Raw genomic sequence first — 12,135 nt, 5'->3', positions numbered from 1 at the left:
TGTCCAAGTGGAGGGATGTAATTATGACTGGCCAGCAGCAGATCCCAGGCCTGTGGTCGGTTTTGTAATTCATTAAAGTGCTGTTGTATTAATCACAGACTGCTCCAGACAACGCTGCTCTGAGAACAGCTGTTCCGCTGCACTTAGATTGCAATCATAGAGCGGTCAGTCGCCACTAATCGGGGTCATTTATCAATCCGGAAGACCACACACACAAATGTGAACGCTCTGAAATACACACACACACACACTGATCGATGGCTGGGCTAGGCTGGTAAGAGGGATTGATGGGCGCTTGGCTGGTGCTCTTTATGTGTGTGTGCTGGCGTGAACACAGCGAGGGCAGGGAGCACACAAAGAGGCTAAAGAGCTGTGAAGATTAACCTCTAGTTGATTAAAATGTGTTTCAGTCTTATCACTTACAAACCTAGTGTGGCTGCACAATAAATCATATACCCTTTTTATGTTTCTGACATATTTCCACAATTTCCAAAACTATCCATCTATCTATCAAATCTCCATGGCAACTGAGCAAACTCCATCCACGCAGGAAGACCGTGAGATGTGGTTGAAATCAGGTAAAAAGCTACAAAGTGGACCTTGAGTCAAAATGTCTGTTTCTAATGTCGAGAATTAATTTTTTATGATCAATGTAGAAATATTATGGACGTACTGTATTGTTGTTATTATTATTAGCAACAAGTTAGCATTCCAGGCTAACACAACCCTAAACACACCTGCAGCAGCTTCACAGCAAAACAAAAAGCATTAAGCAAGAAGGAGGTACATGACGCGTTGAATTAAGGCTGAAACATGATTTTATGGGCTGCATGTATGCAATCGTACCTGAGGGCATGGACCAGGGAGCACATCTGAACAAACAGGGGCCATAAAGTCAAAGGACATGGAGGGGGTGGGTGAAACAGACAATACAGTCGGTCTATATTTACTGATGTATGAGTAACGTTACAGAACACTTTTTTGTCTATCTCCATCTCTCTTTACAACCAAGCGGGCTAAGTTACTACGGACGGTACCGCTCATACACAGACACACACACACTCACCTCCGGCCTCTACACACAACAGACAGCGCTGTCCATGGTTCCAAAACAACAGCTAAACGTAGTCACATGTATCTCTCGGACAATAATTTAGTTGTTTCTTGCTATTCTAAACGATGCATGTGATTGATTGGTAAATGTCAAATTGCATCACAGCAGTCAGTGGGAGTGGGTGGTGTTGACCGATATCTTTTGGCTCATTTAAAGTACAATTTAAAAAAAAAAACACAACTACAATTCAGGCTTTCATTCATAAATATATAAACTGTATATATAGTTTGTGTCAAACTCTGACAGAGAGCAGAGAACAGACGCAGATGCATTTGGCGCTTGGTGAGTGTGAATTTCGGACCCTGCAGGCATCGTCAGGTACCGTCGGTACTTTAGAAAACGAGTACCGTCACGTCACGTTTTTAGAATTTTGGCATCGACTTAGTACCGAAGTATCGGTTCTCGTGACATCCCTAGTATCTTTGCAGAAACATATTGGGTATATAGTACATAACATTATTTTTATGAAGTGTTTTGTCAAATGAAGTTCTGTTGATGCTGTTGCTCAACCAGGAATCAAGAAGAGGTTAAACCCCAGTAATGTGTGTGTTCATGGCTCGTATCTGTTGGGATCATACGTGTCTTGCAGACATCGCTGTCTGTAAAGTGAATGCAGCTCTCGTTTTATCAGGCTCCTGATGTTTCGGTAGTTTTATTATGGAGATCCGCTTATTCCCCAATTTACACAAGATAAAATTAGGATTTTCAAGGCTTAAACAAACATTTCCTCAGAGATTGCCGTCGGTGCTCTGCCCCAGGGTCTGTTTGGAGTTCTGAGCTTTCCTTAATGGCACTTTGGCATTATTGGGGGATGCTGTAAATGTAACACAACATCAGCCACTCTGAACCTTCCTCTGGGGTTGGGGTAAGTTTGATCCAACGATATATATATATATATATATATATATAAGCTTTATGTTGTGCAGCCTCTGGCCCTCTGCAGCAAACTGCCGCCCCGTGTAGACAGTACAGTACAGGCCTCTCTCTGCTGACACCTGAGCCACGCTGAGAAAAGACAACAGTGGAGACCAAGATGCCTCTGATGATTGGATCTGGTAAACATCCCCTACACTAGTTATCCCGACTCCTCCGTGTTGGTCGGGCCAAGAACATTTGGCTGTCTGGGAGAGCTGTCAGACTGCTGAGAGAAAAAGAACGAAAGGGTGAGACAGAGAGAGGAACAACGGGGGAGGAGGAGGACCTTTGCTTTATTTCAGTGCTGAGCTGATTATGGAGTAAATTCTCTCCTGTAGTTTCCGTCTCTTGACCCAAAATTCCTTTCAGCCTTTTCCCCAAATCCATCTCGTTTCCACTGCTTTTCTTTTCTCTTGTCAACTCCCATCTGTCACTGTCAAATTCTCTCATTTTAAACCCACCACTTCCTTTTCTTCCTCACACATTTCTTCTGCTTTAACTCCTCCGCTCAGTCGGTCTCTTATTTCCTCTCCTTTTTCCCTTCGTCGTATACTGCTGATTCATAATCTCTGTTTGGACAGAAAACAGAGGGATGGAGCTTCTGTCCTGATGAATAACAACAGGAATTGGGAGAGAGAGAACGGGACACTGAGGCAACTTCCTTTTCAAACTGTCCGTCTGGCTGGCACTCTGTCTCTCCGTCTATCTTCCAGACTGTCAGCGACTGTGTTTGTGTGTGTGTCAACGCTATTCGCCCCGAACCCAAAATTTCCACAGATCCTGCGGTCAGACGGAGCAGATTTGGCTTCCTACTGCTATTCTTAGGCCCATGCCATCCAGAGTCTGTTTAAATAATACGGCCTTGTGTGTGCTCTGTTGTCTTCTCTCTTTTTTTCCCCCCAACACCTGGGTCTGTCTTCACTCTCACACATTTAGAGTGCCTCCACCACTTAGTATTATGAGAAACGGAAAGAGACGGAGTCAGGGAGGATGGGATACTAATGGAATTGTGAGCAAAAAAAAAAAAATGAGGGAGAAAACAAAAAGAGGAGATGGAAAAGAAAAGAGAGCGGATTATACGGGCAGCAAGGTGGATGGAGTGCAAATATGGAGAGGAAACACAGAAGTGGTTGACCAAAGACGGCGCACCACCGGGGTCGGGGGGGTCTGACTCAAAAGTAGGAAGATGTTCCTGGAGATAACAGACTGAAGCCTCAGAGTGGCGTTGCGGGGAGCTCACAGAGAGCCTTTTCCTGTTTATTCACCTGTCTCCTCCTCTTCCTCTCTCTGCTGCACAATTTTCTTGTCGGGGTCGCAGACAGTTGGAATCATACGAGCCAGACCGGAGCGTTAAAAACTCCAAAATGACCCAGGCTCTAAGTTTGTGTGTGTGTGTGTGTGTGTGTGTGTGACCTAGTTTTGATCACAGTGTGTCAGTCAAAGATGAACAATTTTGCAAATGAGGTGGAGAAAAGTAGGAGAAGAGAAGTGGAGGGTGACCGGGGACCGGGGACAGCGTGTGTGTGTCTATGTATAGTATGGGAGGGCGTGGAGGTGCGTGACCATTTTTTGGAGACCACTCTAAGTAATGAGCTGAGTGGTGTGACAGGGACGGAGCTGCATCGCTAAGTCCTGCACGGCTTAAATCACACTGGCATCACACACACACATACAACCTGACAGTGTCTGTGAGCATGTGTGTGTGTTTGAGCAGCTGACAGCGGACTAAAAGAAGGTATGAGAAGGTTTAAAGGGCCAGTGTGTAACATTTAAGGGGATCTATTTGCAGAAATGGAATATAATATTAATAAGTATGCTTTCTTTAGTGTATAATCACCTGAAAATAAGAATCATTGTGTTTTTGTTACCTTAGAATGAGCCGTTTATATCTACGTAAGGAGCGTGGCTGCGGTCGAATAGTCCTTCACTCTTAGGAAGGTTCCTAACGGAGAGAAATGACCCGGAAGTGTCTCAGTAGCAGCCGTGATGAGAGCTGTTTGACTCCTTCAAATGCTGAGGAAAGGAGCTTCAATGCTTCCTTTATTATCTCCTTTAGCAGAGGATACACTGGAGCATCTTTTACCAAAGGAAACGAGAGAATAAAAATTGCATATTATTTTCATACGCTCATATAATAATTGGGATTCATGTTTAATATGAGGGACAGTGATGACCATAAACTTTATTTTTAATTAATTATTAATTTCGAAAATTTAACAAGTAAAAAACAAAACAAGAATAACAAATAAAATGAACAGTAAAACAATTAATTAACAAATAATCAACATAAATAAATATTACATGTCCGAAAAGAAGTTTGAAGAAGTATATGATCCTACACCTTCTCCATAACTCCAACAATTAACTCAATATTTATCATATATTCCCTTGTTTATTTCAATTCTAACCTCGGTAATGAGGTGATATTTTTCATATGTTGTCAACGTTAGGTCTGATAATCCTTTATTATCTGTTGATAGATTGTTCCAGCGGCAGGAGGATCTGTGGTATCTCTCTCTCACACACCGCGGGTGAAGCAGCGTCATTGAAGGAGATATTTAAGACACGGGGGGAGCAGCACCTTTTGTAGTCCATCTTCAGAACGTTGTAGTTTCACCACGGCAGACCGGCGTCACTAACATCCGCCGCCGTCGCATCATAATTACGGAGCTTCTAGTGAAAGAGCAGTCGGAGGTTGTCTTTTCCTCAGTCCTTCTGAATTCTCCTTCTCATCTTTCCTTGACCTCATGACGTTTTCCATCGAGGTCAAGGAAAAGTGGTTAGGAAAAAGACGTTACGACGTCATTTTTTTACTTTCCGTCCGCACCCCAGGTCTTCTTCACAGAGTCCATGTTGCACCGCCATGTTTCTACAGTAGCCCAGAAAAGACAAATCAAACTCTGTTAACTTTCCCTGCTTGGGCCGGAGTCGTCCCTCGCTCTTTTGCTTCACCACTCACTTCGCACGTTCACACACACACTCTACGCGCCGACTCTGCTCGAGATGGCTCTAGAGAGGGCCACTATAGCTGTCCAACACGTCAGTTGGTTGAAATCTCCTCACCTCATCGCCAGACCACCTACGCACTGGACCTTTAAGTACGACGAGGCTTTCCTCCTTTCACGTGTTTATATTTGATCATTTTTGTTTGCTACGTCGGTTTCATTCTCCTCCTCATCCGCTGCGTATCCCTGATTAACATCAAATTGTCGCCTCGCTCTTCAGCACGTTACGCAAATAATTTAGTTCACCTAATGAAGCGTAGCCTTAATTGCAGTTCTCTTCCTGCTCCTCGCTACCTTTCTCTCCTGCGAGAGTAAAGTAGCGGAGAGGAAAGGTTTGCCAAGGGTCGTACGTGTCTTTTATATATATATATATAGCTTCTCTGAATGGTTTTTGAATAGCTTTGATTCCGGCTGCCTTCATAAATTTCAGATAAATCTACATTTTTACCAGAGCGATATTCATAATCCAAACACTTCCTCAGAGCTTAGCAGAGGGAGCATAAAGGCACAATTTGCTGCTGATGCGATTAAATAAACCACTATTAATATTTACGGTGACGTGTCCTGTTAATCTCGCTCTCTGAAGTGTGTCTAATTTTTCAAATCAGCCTTACTATTGTACGAGCCGGATTCTCTCATGACTCAAAGGGTGAATGAATTGAAGGTTTACACAGTGAGTCACTATCAAAGCTATATTTGTGTGTGTGTGTGTGTGTGTGTGTTTGTGACTGTGTCTGCCCTGCCTGCCTGCCTGTGGATGCATGTGTGCAACTGTGTGTGAAGTTAGCCGGCAGTAGCAGGGTTATGAATCAGATCAAACACACACACACGTAGTGACACCAGATCAAACACACACACACACACACACACACAGAGCCTGTGGTGGACTGAGCTGAGGGCCCCGACCGGGTGTGACTTTGATCCTCACCACACAACATCCGCTCCTCCACTCCAACACTGCGTTCTCCATCTCACGTGCCCGTCAGGACGCTTATCCCGGACTCGAGTTACTCATTTCAGATCTTCAAATAGAGCTCGGCGTGCCCTCCGAACACAGAGGATCCTCCTGTTGTAACCGGACACTCGCTGTGTGTGTTAGGATCCAGATCTGGATCCTGCAGATGTGCTCCAGGTCTCAGAAGGGAGGGTTGTGGTCAGTGTCACCATTTCAGTGGCCATGAGAGTTACTAATAATAGCCCAGGTATACGTTGCTGAGTTGTGAGCACGGATAGGCGTTTCTCTTTGATAATGAGCCAGCTGTGAATATTTGGTGCAGGTCGCAGAATGTGTGAATGTTTCCTCCTCTTTAATCCTGATGATAAATTACAAAGATGTAATTTGCATCATTATTCCTCGTGAAGGAGATTTACTTAAAGGAAGGGTTTAAATTGATTGAAATGTGAACTGAAATAGATCAGACAGCTCACCAGTGAGACATCTTTATACCTTTGTTAGGATGAGTCTTTACGAAGCAACAAAGTCCAAGCATTTTGACAACATTAATTATATATATATAAATTATATATATATATATATAATTAAACAATATACGTGTTTCAATTATTGTCTTTCTTCAGACTCGGGAAGATATGAACATTTCTTGTCAGGATTATCCTGACCAAAATAATTGCGATTCACGATATTGGATACAGATACTTATCCATAAATCACTTTAAAATTATTTTATTTTGTTTTTAATTATTTTTTATTTTAAATTATTTAAAAAGAATTTGCTTCTTAAGGTGGCTCAAAAGTACGACAGAGTATTAGGGTCACAATAAAGGGAAACAAATTAAGAAAAAGATTCATAACTTTACGAGAAAAAAGTTGTAATTTTGTAACTATAATTTCTTGAAATCTTTCTCAAAGTATAATTTTATCATTTGTTTTGCATTTAATGCAGAAACATCTGTGTATATATTTATTCTAACAAGCGGTATTTTATTTCCATCACCATGTTGTCTACAGTACATGTTGCCTCCGCTGTATGCAAATGATCAGAAGTTGATGTGACACAAAGCCATAAACATGGAAGTATATATACATATATATATAATAGAAATCCATATGAACCAGATGCTCAGCCGTGACCTTTCCCAGCCAGATGTGCAGTGATACTTCCTGTGTGTGATCCTTTAGAATCAATGAAGGTAACGATGAGATGCAGAAAGCTACTGTGTGAGATCTGAAGTGTCTCGTGAGGGGAGTGGAGCTAATAAGCTAAATTTTAACACGTCAAACCTAATAAAACATCTTCAGGCTCATTGCCCAAAGGAGCACAATGAATTTACTGTAATATGAGAACAGCAGCTAGCGAGGCAGTCTACCCCCGAGCAAGGCAAGTTATAGAGGAATGCTAACATATATAGAAATTACAAAGGAAATCCATAGCAGCACAAAACATGAGATCCTATCATCTCCTGCTTGATAACTGTATACTAATAGAATAGTTTCTTGATTTCTTTTTTTAAAGAGGGTGTGAAATAATGTTGTAGCTCATGGGAGAATATGTATGTTAGCTCACTGCATTGATCGATTCGCTCAGTGACGAACTAATCACAGATAAAATTTAAGTGTTTGACCATCAATCAGGTATATGTAGGATATGTAACCGAGTACAAATACATCATCAGGATCCCAACATCACTCAGAGTCATATAAACACACAGACATCATACTGCTACAGTCAGCAGGGTTCACCCTTTACTGTGATGATGTGATGATGATAGAGGAATTCTTGAGGCGGCTCATAAGGGCGACGGAGTATTAAGGCCACAATAAAGGGATACAAATAAATGGATTTCGAGAATAAGGTTATAATATTTCGAGAAAAAAAGTCGTAATATTACGAGAATAAAGTCATAACTTTACAAGAAAAAAAGTTGTAATATTACGAGAACAAAGTCAGAAGTTTACAAGAAAAAACACTTGTAATAATACGACAGAAAAGTCGTAATTTAATGAGAATAAAGTCATACTATTTCGAGAAAAAAACTCGTAATATTACGAGAATAAAGTCATAACTTTACAACTTTACCACAAATGTCTAACAGGAAAAAATGATGAAGTGATGTAATCTGCATCTTGACTTGTTGGCGGAGGCGTACAACCGCGAGGCGGTAATTCTACTTCCACTGTTAAAAGTAGAACACAAAGGTGGTGATAGTTTTAAAGTTTGATATTCAGTCATTCCTCAATGAAATGTCATCAGTTTTCTACCGTGCCGTATTTGTTTGGCAGTGCAGGATGAAGCTTGACTGATGTTGGCCAGGTGCTGTCACCTCGATGCCTGCAGCTATGAAAACGTTGCGTGACTCGACAGTCGATGGGAAAATAACGAGCTGAAGTTAGGGGCCGTCTCCAAAGTGCATGCAAAACTGGCCAAGAAGTTTTCCACAGCTTCCACAGCAGTTTCTGTTCAACTACAGTTCATTCTTTATCATTTCATTAATTCAGGTACATTATTTTGTAAATTCCAACCAGATAGAGGTGATGTTGCATTACAGCCGTTCCAACAATGTGTCATCATGGTTGATCTTTACATGGAGCTTATCTCCAACGTGGCCCTTAACCCTGCCTTTGAATAACCCGACTGGTGTTGCCACATTAAGGCTGCTGGTGTGCCGCTGATGAATCTGAATTTCTCTCACTCTTTCTGGACACGGCGTTTGGACAAGCCTCCCTTTAATCCCCTGGACTGGGACTTGGCCGCTCCTGCTTTAGAGGAGATGAAGACAACGCTTCTCACTATGGAAATGTGTGCGGACGCTTTGATGCTTTTATACACTTCGGCTTTTCAAAGTACGTGTCCGGTTCTTCGGCTCCCTCGCACCTTCCTCCCCTTCCCCTCCCCTCTAACCCCTCCGCCCCCACTACGCCGGCTCCGATCGATCCAACCATGTCTCCCAGTCCCACATGTCATCTTTTTTTCTTTGACACAGCTCTCCTCTCCCCACTGCTTGGTATTCTGGAGTGGGAATGCATGCACCATCGCAGATCCATCAGCTCCGATCGGAATGCCGCACCACGGCTCGGGGAAATGGAGGGATGAGAAGGGAGAGAGGGGTGGAGGGAGGAAGAGGGAACGGGAGGGAGGGAGGAGGAGGAGGAGTGAGAGGGCAGGTCAGTGGCTTGTCGACATCCTTCCGGGACCAAAGCCTCAGACTGATGGAGAGAGAGAGAGAGAGAGAGAGAGAGAGAGAGAGAGAGAGAGAGAGAGAGAGAGAGAGAGAGAGAGAGAGAGGACGAGAGTAGAAGGCGAGAAAAAGAGCACCTTTTTATTTTTGAGGGGCCACTTGTGTTAATATCCATCTCCTTTCAATTCAGCCTCTCTGAGGGATTCAAGTTCTTAAACTAGATTTCCTCTAGAGCTCAACGGATTCAATAATGCTATATGAAAAGAATAGACTTTTTAGAGTCATAAATTCAAACCTCATTTTGGTTGTGTTCAGTTCTCCATGTGGGTGCTGTGCTATAGATGATCCTGACTACACCTCACACAGTGGGCTCCTGAGAGAGTCAAAGGAATAACATCACGTTGTATATCTGTTTCTGTTTCTCTATTCTATTCACGCAAAGTCAAATTAGTTTTATTTATAGGTGGCCGAGACAGCTCAAGTCTTTTCAACTTAAAGAAAACACGTGCAAACAGACAAAGCAAATGATAAAACATCTTTTCCCACTTTGACAACACAGACTGGAGGCAGCCGTTAGAAAGAAAACACACACACTCAAATAATAAGACAACACTTCAACAGGATAACAATGTCATGAAGAGCTACAGAGGAAGGATTCCAGGATGGACAGACAAGAGGTAGAGTTTATTCGTGGTAGACGGAGGTAGTAGTAATAGAATTAAAATGGAGACACTGAATTAAAATAAATAAATAAAGTACATACTGCAACATGAGGATTCAGAGTAGTAAGTTAAAGGATGTCTGGCAAAGAGTGCTACGTGTTTATCTTCTCAAAAACCTCTTGATTGTCTTGGTCTTTAACTTAAATCATCTTTTTTATTTTCTGTTTTTTTTACAATGAATATTGCACTCTAGATATATACTGTATACACCAATCTGGGGAAGTGCCGGAAGTAAAACAAGTCACCATTACTGTGGTGGTGTCTCCCTTAAATCCGTGTGCACATTTGAGTGCAAACTGCCCTGAGAAGTATACAATTTTCTACTTTTACCTTTACTTTCTATGTAACATTATTGACCGTTGCTGTGTATAACAGACAGTTGCTATGTATAACAGACCGTTGCTATGTATAACAGACAGTTGCTATGTATAACAGACCGTTGCTATGTATAGCAGACCGTTGCTATGTATAACAGACCGTTGCTATGTATAACAGACCGTTGCTATGTATAACAGACCGTTGCTATGTATAACAGACAGTTGCTATGTATAACAGACCGTTGCTATGTATAACAGACCGTTGCTATGTATAGCAGACCTTTGCTATGTGTAACAGACCGTTGCTATGTATAACAGACCGTTGCTATGTATAGCAGACCTTTGCTATGTGTAACAGACCGTTGCTATGTATAACAGACCGTTGCTATGTATAGCAGACCTTTGCTATGTGTAACAGACCGTTGCTGTGTATAACAGACCATTGCTATGTATAACAGACCGTTGCTATGTATAGCAGACCTTTGCTATGTGTAACAGACCGTTGCTGTGTATAACAGACCATTGCTATGTATAACAGACCGTTGCTATGTATAACAGACCGTTGCTATGGGCGCAGTTCTGATGTCGGACTCTGGCGGACTGTTTTTGTGTTTAATAATATATTAATCAAGTAAGTAGCCGTGTAATAAACAGGATAATGTACAGCGAGCAGGTCATTGTTGTGAAATAAACCCCTTCAAAGCGATGCGGCACCCTGACACGGAGCTTCACTGTCGTCAGCCCTTACTTAGCTAGCGTTAGTGGGCTAAAGACGCTGTCTAGGTGCTGCGGTGGTCCCACACGATAAATTAACTCAATCAACTAACTGTGACGTTATTGTGAAATCTAATGCTCTAACTAGGGAAGGCTAATGACCACAGAGTAAACATCATTAATCAGTCGGCATCACAAACAGAACACGTACAAAGTGTCTGCTAACCGTGATAACTGGTGACTCTCAGCCGAACGTGTCGTGGTTGCTGGTAGCGACGGCAGCTCTGTGTTTATTATCTAATACCGAGTACTACTTAGTCGCTTTCGGTCTAAAGTCACCAGTAAACACTGCTAGCAGACAGAACGGTCAGTAAGAATCTCCACCGCAGTAATGGCGGCGACGCTAGATGGCGAACACACAAAGCAGTCGCCGGAGTCGTCTATATTTCTATGCATCCCTGAAATGTGTTTATAGAGTTTGAAAACATCACTGTGCTCCTGTCTTTATGTACAGTACATCTGTCACTATAGAATTCCTCTTAATTCAGGTTGTAGGTTCAATGTGATGTGTAATAGTCTGATATAGTCAACCATTTGTAGCCGGTCATTTTGCCCCCGGGGCGGCATTTCTGTATCTTTCAGCAAAACTCTGTGAAGTCCAGTCCACACGCAGCTCTTCATCACACATCCCTCTGTAATGTACACTGTATATTTTTACCCATCAGCTCACTGTCCTCTTTTCAGCTCGCTCATCATCCCTTCCTTCTCTTGTCAGAGCGATGGGAGAAGCAGACAAGCGCCGATCGCGTCGGTTTATCTCTCTTCTTCATTTATCGCTCTCTTGTTCTTTTTTTGCGCTCTTCCTCCTCCAAAGCCTCTCCTCCATCCTCCATCCTCCATCCTCTCTGTGTGTTCTCCCCCATGGCTTCCCTCTACAGCAGTGCGTTGCCTTGGTAATTACCAGTTGTCTTAAACAGACAGATGGAATAAGAGAGAGTGACGGGCAATTTTCCCAGTGCCTGTTTTCCCCGTTTATGTGCGCGCAACTCCTTTTTTTTTCTTTTGTGTGTATGCACACTTCTTAACTTCTCTTTCTAACAGTCTCTTCTTCCCTCACTTCGCCGCCTCACTTTCTACCCTGTGAGTTTGTGCACATCCCGTGTGTTTTTTGTGCGAGTGTGTAAGGGGCGGACGTGGGGAATTACCTGACA

At 42.6% G+C, this 12,135-nt stretch overlaps 2 protein-coding genes across 4 annotated transcripts in view; one reads left to right on the top strand and one right to left on the bottom strand.

Annotated features, from left to right (window-relative positions):
- Positions 1-12,135, bottom strand: part of tmem126a (transmembrane protein 126A) — a 592,581-nt gene that overhangs the window by 312,492 nt on the left and 267,954 nt on the right. The gene's annotated exons all lie outside the window — the stretch shown is intronic.
- Positions 1-12,135, top strand: part of LOC141774722 (A disintegrin and metalloproteinase with thrombospondin motifs 2-like) — a 144,041-nt gene that overhangs the window by 54,911 nt on the left and 76,995 nt on the right. The gene's annotated exons all lie outside the window — the stretch shown is intronic.

This window comes from Sebastes fasciatus, chromosome 10 (assembly GCF_043250625.1).
Source record: "Sebastes fasciatus isolate fSebFas1 chromosome 10, fSebFas1.pri, whole genome shotgun sequence".
NCBI lineage: Eukaryota > Metazoa > Chordata > Actinopteri > Perciformes > Sebastidae > Sebastes > Sebastes fasciatus.
The sequence above is the reverse complement of the archived record's forward strand: the minus strand, read 5'-3'. Positions and strand labels throughout refer to the sequence as shown.